Here is a 12,672-nt window from a genome sequence, read left to right as displayed (position 1 = left end):
GTTAGACTACACTTCAGAAATGTACCGTATGTTAGGTAGGATCTGATGATGAAAGGGGTAGTCGTACGTTAGACTACACTTCAGAAATGTACCGTATGTTAGGTAGGATCTGATGATGAAAGGGGTAGTCGTACGCCAGACTACACTTCAGAAATGTACCGTACGTTAGGTAGCATCTGAGGGTTGTAAGATCCAAACGGGTCGTACGTTAGACCGCGTTGGGGTTGTTGAAGTTCAGAATGGATCGTACGTTAGATCGTATCCGAGTTGTAGACTGAGCCGTCCGTTAGGCTGCATCTGAAAAAGAAAGTAGTCGTACGCTAGGCTACACCCCTGAATGTACCGTACGCTAGGCAGCATCTGAGGATTTGAAGGTCCAAATGGGTCGTACGTTAGACCGCATTGGAGTTGCTGAAGAAGTCATATGTTGGGCTGAATCAGAATGAACCGTACGTTAGGCTGTATCTGATAACCTGTATATGTTGTACTTGCAATAAATGTCTGGGATGGGCTTAGAGATGCCATCGTTAGGAGGATATCGAAGTGTTGTCAGAATGAATGTTCCCATGAACTGTATTTGAAATATGTATCTGAATCTTGAATGTGATTGATAAAGGTGTCTGTCTGAATGAACCTTCTACTTTGACTATATCAGGAGGATAATTAACCTGTTAAGAAAAAGTTAGCTTCATGCTATGTCATGATGCATGAGATGTTTCGTGTTATGCTAAAATAAATGTGAATGTTGTATGCATGCGTATGCTGTGAAAGGATGTAATGAATGAGTTATGCGTATGAGAAGTTCTGCTTGGGGACTCTACTGGGGAAAATAAATCCCCATCTACTGATTTGAGACATTTGTGTCGATGACCCTTTCTCGGCTGGGGATGCTTGATTTCTGTCTGATGGTGGAAATATTCAACAGAGCCTGGCTGGGGATGGATGAGATGATTAATCTGTCTGGTGACGCCGACCTCTGTTGGGGAGTAACTGGCTGTGCCTGGGGATACTGCCATTTTCTGAGGAAAAAAAAAAACAGGCTTGCTGGGGAAGAGAATTGGTAGCGGATTCATTGGAAGCATGATTAGACCTTTTCCTTGATCCTGAAGTCGGGTAGTAATTGCTATTGCTATTCTATGCATGTATTTTTGGTAAACATCAGTCATATTCAAATGCACATATTAATTCAAATTAAATCAATGGACATTTACGCAACCAAAACAGAAAAGTAAAAACAAAAGCATCTTTTTTTTTGAAAGAGGGTTGTATTGATTTTGAAAGGAGGCCTATAAACAGGCAATTTGTGTACAAGGAGACAGAAATCCTAGTAAGAGGAAATTGTCGAAAACAAAGAGAAAGCTATGTGGAAGAAGTCCTATTGATTTTAAGCCTACTACTGTCATTATGTCTTCGAGCATCTCATCCCTTGCTGTCGGATAGAAGTGATTGGCTTGGTCAGTCCCTCGAACTTGGATGAAAGTTGACTGAGAACGGGACATAGTCATACGCTTTAATCCCTAATTTTTGCCTGGACCGCCTTTTCAGGTTTTCAGTCCACCAGGATACCCTTTTTTGCCCAAGCCGCCTTTTCAGGTTTTCGACTTGCCGGGTGTACATTTTTTTTATATATCCCTAATTTTTGCCCGAACCCTTTTGGTTCGCCGGGATGCCCTTACTTTTGCCTAGATACGTCGATCTAGCGGGTCTCTTTTATGCGTAGTATTTTTTAACTATGTCCGCGTTCACGGGATGTGGGAAGTCTTCACCATCCATTGTAGCGAGTATCATGGCTCCACCTGAGAATACCTTCTTAACTACAAATGGCCCTTCGTATGTGGGAGTCCATTTGCCTCTGGGGTCAGTTTGTGGTAGGATGATGCGTTTGATTACCAAGTCGCCAATTTGATACACTTGTCTCTTGACCTTTTTGTTGAATGCCCTGGTCATGCGCTTCTGATATATCTGCCCGTGACATACAGCCGCAAGTCTCTTCTCATCCATCAAATTTATCTGATCGAGTCGAGTCTGAATCCATTCGTCCTCGTCTAAGCCCGCCTCTTTCATGATCCTTAGAGAGGGAATCTGTACTTCCACTGGTAAAACGGCTTCCATTCCGTAGACTAAAGAGAAAGGAGTTGCCCCTGTCGAAGTTCGCACGGAAGTACGATAACCATGAAGAGCAAATGGTAACATCTCATGCCAGTCTTTGTATGTTACCGTCATCTTTTGTATAATCTTCTTAATATTCTTATTAGCCGCTTCTACAGCGCCGTTCATCTTTGGCCGGTACGGAGAAGAGTTATGGTGTTTTATTTTGAACTGCGTGCAGAGTTCAGTAATCATCTTGTTGTTCAAATTAGTACCATTGTCAGTGATAACTCTTTCAGGAGACAGCAGGTTTCTCAAATAGGTATTTGATAGAATCCATCTTAGAAGTCAATAAGGTGGTATGATTCAACATATACTGTCTTAGTCGGCGAGCAGCCCAGGCCAAAGCACAGCAAGCTTTCTCGGGCTATGAGTATCTTGTTTCACAGTCGGTACCTTTTGCTAAGGCAGTATATGGCATGCTCTTTTCGACCAGACTCGTCATGTTGCCCCAACACACCTCATTGAATTTTCTAACACGGTCAAATACGTAATTAAAGGTCTTCCTTCAACTGGTGGCATCGGAACGGGAGGTTCTTGGCGATATTTCCTGATTTTGTCATAAGCTTCTTGGCATTCATCATTCCATACCATCTCTTGATTTTGTCTCAGTAATTTGAAGATGGGTTTGCAGGTAGCAGTCAAGTGTGGAATGAATCGGGCAATGTAATTCGAGTGCCCCAAGAAACCTCTGACTTCTTTCTTGTTTATTTCAGTACCCAGATTTACAATTTCAATTGATTCCTCATGCGGCTGTATAGTCTTTTCTTCTTGTAGTAACATTCTGGCAAGTTCTTCAGGTACTTCACAATCTTCCTCACTTCCATCTTCGGCTCGGTAGATCGGATTTTCAAAGTCATAATGAACAGTAGTAGAACTATTATCAACAGGATCCAGAGTGGATAGGGATCTGCAATTCGTTACGTGCGTGTGTGTAAGAAAACATAGCTCGTTTGAAAGATAATAGGAAAGACAAAGAGCGCAATATTTGAATGCAAAACGTCCATTGATTTATTGAATATAAATATGCTTATGAAAATGACAAAACCCTTAACAAATTAGCTATTGTGCCTCGGGCATAGACACAATGCTTTAAGAAGTTTGATTGTAAAAGAAAATTAAAATTTGCAATTCTAGAATAAACAATAACAATTACTCCTGACTAAAGGAAATCGGGATAATGTCTTCAGTCTTCCAATTGTTGAGTCCGTCACCAATTGTTGGGAAAATCCAGCTATCCAAGTCGCAATCACTATCAGCATCTTCCATAGCATTAATCTGATTTTTGACTATCTTTCCAGAGTTAAACCCCAGGCCAGCTTTATCAGACTTGTACGGTACATTGATCAGTTGACCCCAACCAGCACGATCACCATTTTCAATCGCGGCTTGAGCATCTTTCAGAGAGATCATGACAGGGGGAGCACGAACAACCTTGGGCACAAGGGGAGTTGGCTTAAGGACAGGACTGGGTGGAGGAACCACTTCAAATGACTGAGAAGGAGTCTCAAAGAATTCACCATCCATCTCAACGTATTTGAAGGCTTGCACACTACTGACAGTATACTCTTCTTCTCCACATACAGTGACAACCATGCCTGCTATTGGATACTTCAGCTTTTGATGAAGCGACGAAGCTACCGCACCTGCCCCATGGATCCAAGGGCGCCCCAACAAGCAGGAGTAGGCGGGACGAATGTCCATCACGTGAAAGGTAGTGTTGAAGACTTAAGGTCCTATCTTGATAGGGAGAACCACTTCACCATAGACAACACTCTTCGCACCATCGTAAGCACGCACCACAACATCACTAGGTTTCAGTTCAATGCCTTTGTAGTCAAATTTATCGAGTACAGCTTTCGGGAGCACATTCAAGGAAGAGCCGTTGTCGATCAACACGTGAGCCAGGGTGATCCCCTCACACTCGATGGAGATATGCAGAGCTTTATTGTGATTCTTTCCTGCTGGCGTCAGGTCAGCATCGGAAAAGCCTAGGCCATTGTCAACAGTCAAATTAGCAACATAATGTTCGAATTGATCGACGGATGTTTCTTGAGGCACATGAGCGGTCTTCAAGAATTTCATCAATGCATTAGCATGAGATTCAGAGGATAACAACAAGGACAACATTGAGATTTTAGACGGAGTATGCCCCAATTGTTCCACTACATCAAAATCGCTCTTACGGATGATTTTCAGCATCTCTTCCATTTCCTGTTTGGCAACATCTTCAGAAGTAACTTCGACCGATGTCTCTGACTGAGGAGGATTGACTGGTCTTTTTCCTCGAATTTCGGGAGCGGGAGGTGAGATTTCTGGGGAGTAGATCCTTCCACTTCGAGTAACTTTACTAGTCCCCACAATATCATTAGGATTAGCAGAACTACCAACTTGCTTTATGCCATGGATGTAAACGTCGCCTCCATAGTTCCACGGAATAGCTTTGCTGGAGGAATATGGCACGGGGCCAGGTGCGGTAATAATCAGGGGAGCCACTTTGGGCTCAGCGGTAATCTTCGCAGGCACTCTAGTAGCGGTAATCTTCACTGGAGCTTTGGACCTAGCAATCACAGATACCTCTTCAATAGAGTTGTCCACCTTAGGAACCCTTTCAAATAGAATTGTACGATCATCCATCAGCCGTTGAATGCCGTTCTTCAACTTCAAACAATCATTGGGTCGGAGTACACAGAGATCGCAATCTTCAGCACAACCTGGAAATAAACCAGCTTGCAATAAATTCTTCTTAACGATCAGGAGAGGAGATGCTAAATCAGCAACGTCAGTAACGTGAGAATTGTCGTCCACAACATTAACATTCTGGTCATGATTAGGCATAGGTGTTGTGATGACATTGGGGGTCGCCGGAGGATCAAATTCAATTTCTCCAGCGTCGATCATATCCTGAATCTTGTTCTTCAACAACCAGCAATCATTCGTATCATGCCCGGGCTATCGGAGTGATAGGCACACCTGGCGTTGGGATTATAACGAGGAGAAGTAGTGTTGGGATTTGCAGGAGGGCCTCTGAGGGTAATCAAATTGGCCTTTAACATACTCTGCAGTGCTTGGGTTAAAGTCATATTGATCTTGGTAAACTGTCTTCTCGACCTGTCTTGTCTGTGTTGGAAGTTCTGAGATGGCGGTGCGGCAATTGTAACTGCCCCAATAGTATGGTCACGATTCTTCTTGTTATGCTTCCTCTCACTGTACACAGCATTTGATTCATTCTTTCCCTGATAGGACTTTTTGGTGCTTGCAGAAGTAGCTGCCTGTATCTTTCCACTTCGAATGCCGCTTTCAACCCGTTCACCTGTCAAGATAAGTTCAGTGAAACCTGACGAGGAACTTCCCAGTAGATGGCTGTAGAATGGGCCAGTCAGTGTACCCATGAACATGTCCACTAACTCTCGATCAGTCATAGGGGGTTTGACTCTGCCAGCCAAATCTCTCCACTTTTGAGCATATTCTTTGAAACTTTCTTTAGAGCCCATAGTCATATTTTGTAGCTGTAGCCGAGTAGGCGCTAACTCAGAATTATACTGGTAGTGCTTGTAGAAAGCTGTTGCTAAATCAGTCCATGTGCGGATGTTAGAGCTCTCAAGCTGATAATACCACTCTAACTGTGTGCCAGACAGACTCTCTTGGAAGAAATGGATCCACAGTTTCTTATCAGTAGTGTGCGGCTGAATCTTTCTCACATAAGCCCTTAGATGCATCTGAGGACAAGAGGCACCATCATACTTAGTGAAAATGGGAACCTTGAATTTGCGGGGAATGACCACATCAGAGACCAGACCCAAGTTTTCGAAATCCAGACCGGGCACTTTCTGCCCCTCCATAGCTAGCATACGTTCTTCCAGCAACTTGTACTTATCATCCTTCGGAGAGTACTGTTCATGTTCATAATCTTCATCGTCGTCCTCAGAATTGACGAGATTAGGATTCTCATCTTCCGAATCATTCTCGGTCTCTTCTTCTGAATCCTTCGGAATTCTAATCTTGACTCCTGTAACCTGTCCCTTAAGCCTTCTCCCCGGGTTGATGTAACCCACAGGTTTCTGGTCCTTCTTCTTCTCCATCAAAAAAGCTTTCAGTTCTTCCTGCCCCTTAGATAAGCTCAGCATCATTTCCTGGAATTGAGCATTCTGGGCCTGGAGATCTTTGACAGTTTGTTCGAGAGCCATTGTTCAATCTGTTTGAATCTGCTGGAATCTGTTTGATAGGAAAATCGTGAGAACACTGATCCTTTAGAATACCTGTTATGCGATGCAATGCAATGTATGAAATGTTTTCAAGGACTTTCGGGATTTAACTTTGCATAAACTAACAAAAAGAGCTTTTTTTTCCTTTTCTCTTTTGTTTTTGCTTTTGTTTTTGTTTTTTCTGTTTTTTTTAGCAGAGTTAAATCCCTAAATCCTTGAAATGGTTAGTACAATGCCATGATGTTATGATGTTATGTTGTTATGATGTCATGTTGTTAGATAAATAACAAGCACAAGCAAGTCACACAACAATCATTCCTAGGTTTTAAGGCTTGCGTGAGTTCCATAGGTAAATACCCTCCCCACTGAAGTTTGGTTGGTTCAACCTGTCTTAGAATAGTAACCGGGTTCTAGAAGGATCTCAAATCATTGACCTTTCCTTAAGTCCACTTCAGTGCAACACCAAGTGGTTGACCGAAGCTTCCCTAAAGTCCAATCTCAAAGAGTGTAGTATCGAGTCTCAACCAACTCCAGTCGGAACCGAAGCCAGTTATCTCACTACTTTCTAATGGCCAGGATGAGTCAATTAGGGTTCTAAAGGTCTGGTTAATGCTTTTATGACACCACGCGAATGCCAAATATTTCCTCAACTAACATGAGGAACATCAGGACATCCAAAGTGCCACATTAACCGTAGCCATCATTTTGACCATTCCAGTATACGCCGGACAGTCGCGATGATCTCTTGCTACTTACCTAAGGTACACTAGATCCGGGTGTAGGATCTTTCACTCAAGCATAACATACCCAAGCAACCCCTTAAAAATAAATCAGACAAATTGAATAAGTGATCTTGTTTTTAAGGTAACCTCTCTTTTTAAATATTTAGGCTCCCCAGCAGAGTCGCCAGTTCTGTCATACGGTGAACTGGACTTTTGTGTTTTTTTATCGCAATGTCGCGGTTAGCAAGAGTCGCCACCGACTTTTCTTTTATCCAATAAGGAAAGGTGGAAAAGAACAGGAAAGACCTTAATTTAGATTTTGGGTTCGGGAGGTACATTATACAAAGGGAAGGTGTTAGCACCCTTTGTATCCATGGTTATCCATGGGCTCTTAATTGCTCGATCACTTATATTATTTTTGTCTAAAAAGTGTTTGTGAATTGTTTGGAAAATTGTTTTGAAAAGAGAATTTAACTTTGTAATGATTCTTGTATGAATGTATACAAAGTGGTTATCCCGTTTTAGTTTTGAAAATTGTTTAGAAAAATATAACTCGGTAATGATTCTAGTATGAATGTATACCAAGTGGTGATTTTCTAAAGGCATTTTGAAAGGTGTGAGGTGCAAAAAAAATGTTTTAAGTTGTGAGCCAACAATTAAGAGTTATACCGACCCAAGGTCTTTACGGGCATTTCCTATCCTTATGAGGGTAAAACTGTCCTTATTATTGAGAAATAAGTAGTTTTATCCTTTGGATGTAAAAGGGTCATCGTAGGGTCATCGATTGGTCATTGAAGGCAACAGTTATGAGGATACCTTAGCATTCGAAGGGACTATCATCATTTAACCGTAGGCAACATCGGAGGGTCATCGAGGGACAAAGTTGTATATTCGAAGGCAACATCCGAGGGACTATAATTTATTTTATGATGATTTAACCGAAGGGTCTTTGCTAAGGGTATCCCCACGTTCGCGGGACATGACCGTAATATCGTAATTGTAAGGCAACAAAGAGAGGTCCAAGATCACTTATTCAAAGGCAAAGTTTTACAATTAATTATATAATTAGGATGAAACTCCACATTAAAATTATTAAAAATAATATATTAAAAAATTAATACATTAGAAATTAATACATTAAAAATTAATTTAGGGTGAAACTCCACAAGGGTATCCCACAAATAAAGTGGAATACCTAGCCAATAACCTTTTCCTGGGATATGTGAACCTTTACGAAACTCAAAAAAAAAGAAACATGTCAGAACACCAAATCAGGGTGCAATCGAAGATTACACCGGAGAAATATCACAACAATAAATAGGATAGGATAAATAATGCATGGCTATGATAAAAACATAAAAAAAACAGACTAGAAGAATCAGGTACTGTCTCGTTCGCCTCTGCCTCGCCTAGCGAAGGCCACGGATTTTGAATTTGAAAACAGCCCCATGTTAGGAACTTTGAATTTTATGGCATTTTATCACAGGAATAACATGGTCAAACATTCAGGGTATTCAGGCATATTTAAATTCCCATACGAAAGCAAATTATATATCAACATTTAATCATGATGCATTATATATGTAGATATGGCCAATTGAAAGTATAAACAATAGAGATACGCAAACCTGTTTGCCAATTCAAGGTTGAAGGGATTGACCACTTGTAGTATCGGAATAAGTTAGGCAGCGGGAATTGGACGGCGATGGCTTCGGTGCAGATGGGCTGCCTTCAGGGTTTCTTTACTCTGAATTCTCCGGGTAGGCAGGGTTCCTATGCCAAAGTTTCTATCCGTCCTTCTCTGTTCTCTCTCTTTCTTTTTCCTCAAGGTTTTGTTCCAAGGAAACCTCAGAGTGTTTTGCTTCTCTTCCTTCTTTCTCCAGTAAATCTCCCAGTGTAAACTCCAAGTGTAACTCCCCTACTGAAACTTCAGTATTTATAGACTAATTTCGTGGGTAATGGGCTTGGAATGAGGGAGACCCAAGTCCAAAATAATTTGTTATATTTTATTTATTTATTTATTTTAATTATTTAATTAATTAATTAATTAATTAATTAATTAATTAATTAATTAATTAATTAATTAAAAAAAAATTCTCTTTTTTTTTTTTTTTTTTTTTCGTTTCTCGTTTTTTTTTTTTTTTTTTTTTTTTTTTTTTTTTGGGCTCAGAATGAAGCCCGAAATTTTTGATGTCTGTCAGCTTCGCTAGGCGAGCGCGTAGCGAACAGGCCAGTTTGGGCCATTTTCTGGATTGGGCCATCCGTGAGCTGGGCCTTTGTTTCTTCAAGATCAGTGTTATATATGAGTCGGAATGCCTTGCAAAATGTCTTGAAATATTAATGGGCAAATTTTGGGGTATGACAGATGGCGCTGTAAATCAATATGGAAATGGTATTGGGGCAGTGATTATTACTCCTCAGGGCACACATTTTCCTTTTACAGCAAGGCTAACTTTCAAATGCACGAATAATATGGCAGAGTATGAGGCATGTATCATGGGTTTAGAAGAGTGTATTGATCTTAGGATTAAACATCTTGATGTTTATGGAGATTCGGCCCTTATTGTTATTCAGATTAAGGGTGAATGGGAGACGAATTAGCCTGGCCTCATTCCATATAGAGATTATGCGAGGAGGATTTCAACATTCTTTATTGAGGTTGACTTCCATCATATTCCTCGAGATGAGAATCGGATGGTAGATGCACTTGCTACACTTGCTTCTATGATTGTGGTTAGACTCTGGAATGAAGTTCCCAATATCACCGTGATGCGCTTGGATAGACCAGCTCACGTATTTGCAGTAGAGGAGGTGCAAGATGATAAGCCATGGTATTATGATATCAAGTGTTTTCTTCATAGCCAGATTTACCCGCCTGGGGCATCTGTGAAAGATAGAAAGACTTTGAGGAGATTATCAGGCAGTTTCTACCTCAATGGCGATGTGCTTTACAAAAGGAACTTTGACATGGTTCTGCTCAGATGTGTGGACAGACACGAGGAAGACTTGTTAATGACTGAGGTCCATGAGGGTTCATTTGGTACTCATTCCAATGGACATGCCATGGCTAGAAAAATGTTGAGAGCAGGCTACTATTGGATGACAATGGAGTCTGACTGCTGCAAATACGTGAAGAAATGCCATAAGTGTCAGATTTATGCGGATAAGATTCATATTCCCCCGACACTTCTGAATGTGATTTCATCACCATGGCCTTTCTCCATGTGGGGAATTGACATGATTGGCATGATAGAGCCAAAGGCGTCGAACAATCACAAGTTTATTCTCGTAGCCATTGATTACTTCACCAAGTGGGTTGAAGCGGCATCATATGCAAATGTGACCAGGCAGGTAGTTGTGAAGTTTATCAAGAATCAACTCATATGCCGATATGGTGTGCCAGACAAGATCATTACTCATAATGGATCTAACTTGAACAACAAGATGATGAAAGAGTTGTGTAGCGAGTTCAAGATTGCGCATCATAATTCTCCTCCCTATAGACCCAAGATGAATGGGGTTGTTGAAGCTGCTAACAAGAACATCAATAAGATTATACAGAAGATGGTTGTTACGTATAAAGATTGGCATGAGATGCTGCCATTTGCTTTGCATGGCTATCGTACATCTGTCCGCACTTCAATAGGGGTAACCCTTTTTTCTCTTGTTTACGGCATGGAGGATGTGCTCCCAGTAGAGGTGGAGATCCCATCAATGAGAGTCTTGATGGAAGCCAAGATGACCAATGCTGAATGGGTTCAAAGTCGTTATGACCAGCTGAATTTGATAGAAAGAGAAGAGATTGACTGCCATGTGCCATGGTCAGTTATATCAACAAAGGATGAAGAAAGACTTTGATAAAAAGGTCAAGCCTCATGTGTTCCGAGAAGGTGACCTCGTGCTCAAGAAAGTCTTGTCTTTCGCACCCGATTCCAGGTGCAAGTGGACTCCGAACTATGAAGGTCCATATGTTGTTAAGAGAGCCTTTTCAGGCGGTGCTTTGATACTTACAACTATGGATGGGGAGGATTTCGCTCGTCCTGTGGATTCAGATGCAGTCAAGAAATACTTCTCCTAAAAATAAAAACAGAATAGCTCGCTAAGTTGAAAACCCGAAAGGGAAGCTTAGGCAAAAAATGAGCGTCTCGGTGGATTGAAAACCCGAAAGGGAGATCCAGGCAAAAGTTAGAGACATAAAAAATAATAATAAATATGTATCCCGCTAGATTGAGCACCTCACCTTGGGGCAATCTAGGCAAAAATTAGGGATTTGGCAAGTAACTGCATCCTAACAAGACTTTGTTCTACAAGCTGCCATCTGTCCAAGATTCTCGCTCAGTCATCGTTAATTGAAGCTTCAAATACATTGGATTCGGAGTCGGTGGAGAAATGGTCATTATGTTCAATATATCCCTTTTCCAATATATATCACCAATTTCAAATTTGTAAAGATCTATGGAGTCTCGCCATTTGCAGACTACCATCCTATCAAATAAATTTGAGCCTTTATCCAATTCTTTGCACTCTATTTTGTTTCTATTCAACAAATGTTTTGCATGTTTTAATTGAGAAATATCATTGTTTTAAATAAATAAATTTTTATAAACTGTTTTTAAACAAAGTGAATATTCACAATGACGAGAGGATATTTGGGACGTCTTCAGTGCTCTCCCAAAGATGGTATGATCCCCAACAGGGTAAGACATTTGTTCGTATTCCCAGCATACTTGTATCCTCTTCCTTCGGAGCCTGTTTGTGGTTTCCTCCCGAGCGGAGTGGTTGGTGAAGATATTCATCCTTCTTTCCTTCAGCGGAGTAATGATCCTTCCTCCTCATCCGATGTAATCTCTTCGGTAGTGCAATATATGATGGTGACCCTGGAAATTTCTGATTGGTGGTTGTTCCCCACAGAGTTCCATCCTCCCCTCTGATAATTTCCCCAATAAAGTTGCTTCTACTGCGGATTTTATCTAAGAAGCTAATCCTATCACCAGCTAGGGTGGCTGATGCTCATCCCCCTGCAGAGATCTTTGGTTCCTGGTATCTTTTGTCCCATCAGATTGGATGTCCTCTAGTGGGACTGGCTTTCTCTCTCGAGATGTAGTACCGGATGTTTGTTCATTGATTTGTGGACCTGTTTTGTGTTAAATATGTCTGTTTTGTCAGCATTCATCATACATAAACCATGCATATAGGCATAATTTTAACATTTAAATATTCATGTCGCATTATTTTCCATAATGACCTCTTTTTGTTGTCTCCTGCCATTCGGTGATACGTTTTTCACCAAGCGTGCATCTGATCTCCCCATGTAGAATCAACCCCATAAGCAGAAAGTGTTTATCCTTTCCTCCATATTCCCTAATGAGTTATGTCCTCGTGGATGATTATTGTTTCTGTTTCCTCCCAACACATATATTGGGATGGAGTTCCCCAATGAGTTATATCCTCATAGGGATGAGTCTTGTTTCATCGCGCCTCTCTAGTTTGTTCCTAGTTTGGATTCTTGATATTTTCACCGCACTTCCCCATAGTTTAGATGAATGATTGCTCAGTAATCAACAATCGTCCATCTTTTCCCCGCGCGGAGTCTGTGG

The sequence above is a fragment of the Lathyrus oleraceus genome, chromosome 7 (assembly GCF_024323335.1).
Source record: "Lathyrus oleraceus cultivar Zhongwan6 chromosome 7, CAAS_Psat_ZW6_1.0, whole genome shotgun sequence".
NCBI classification, from domain to species: Eukaryota; Viridiplantae; Streptophyta; class Magnoliopsida; order Fabales; family Fabaceae; genus Lathyrus; species Lathyrus oleraceus.
This window is presented reverse-complemented; position numbering follows the sequence as displayed.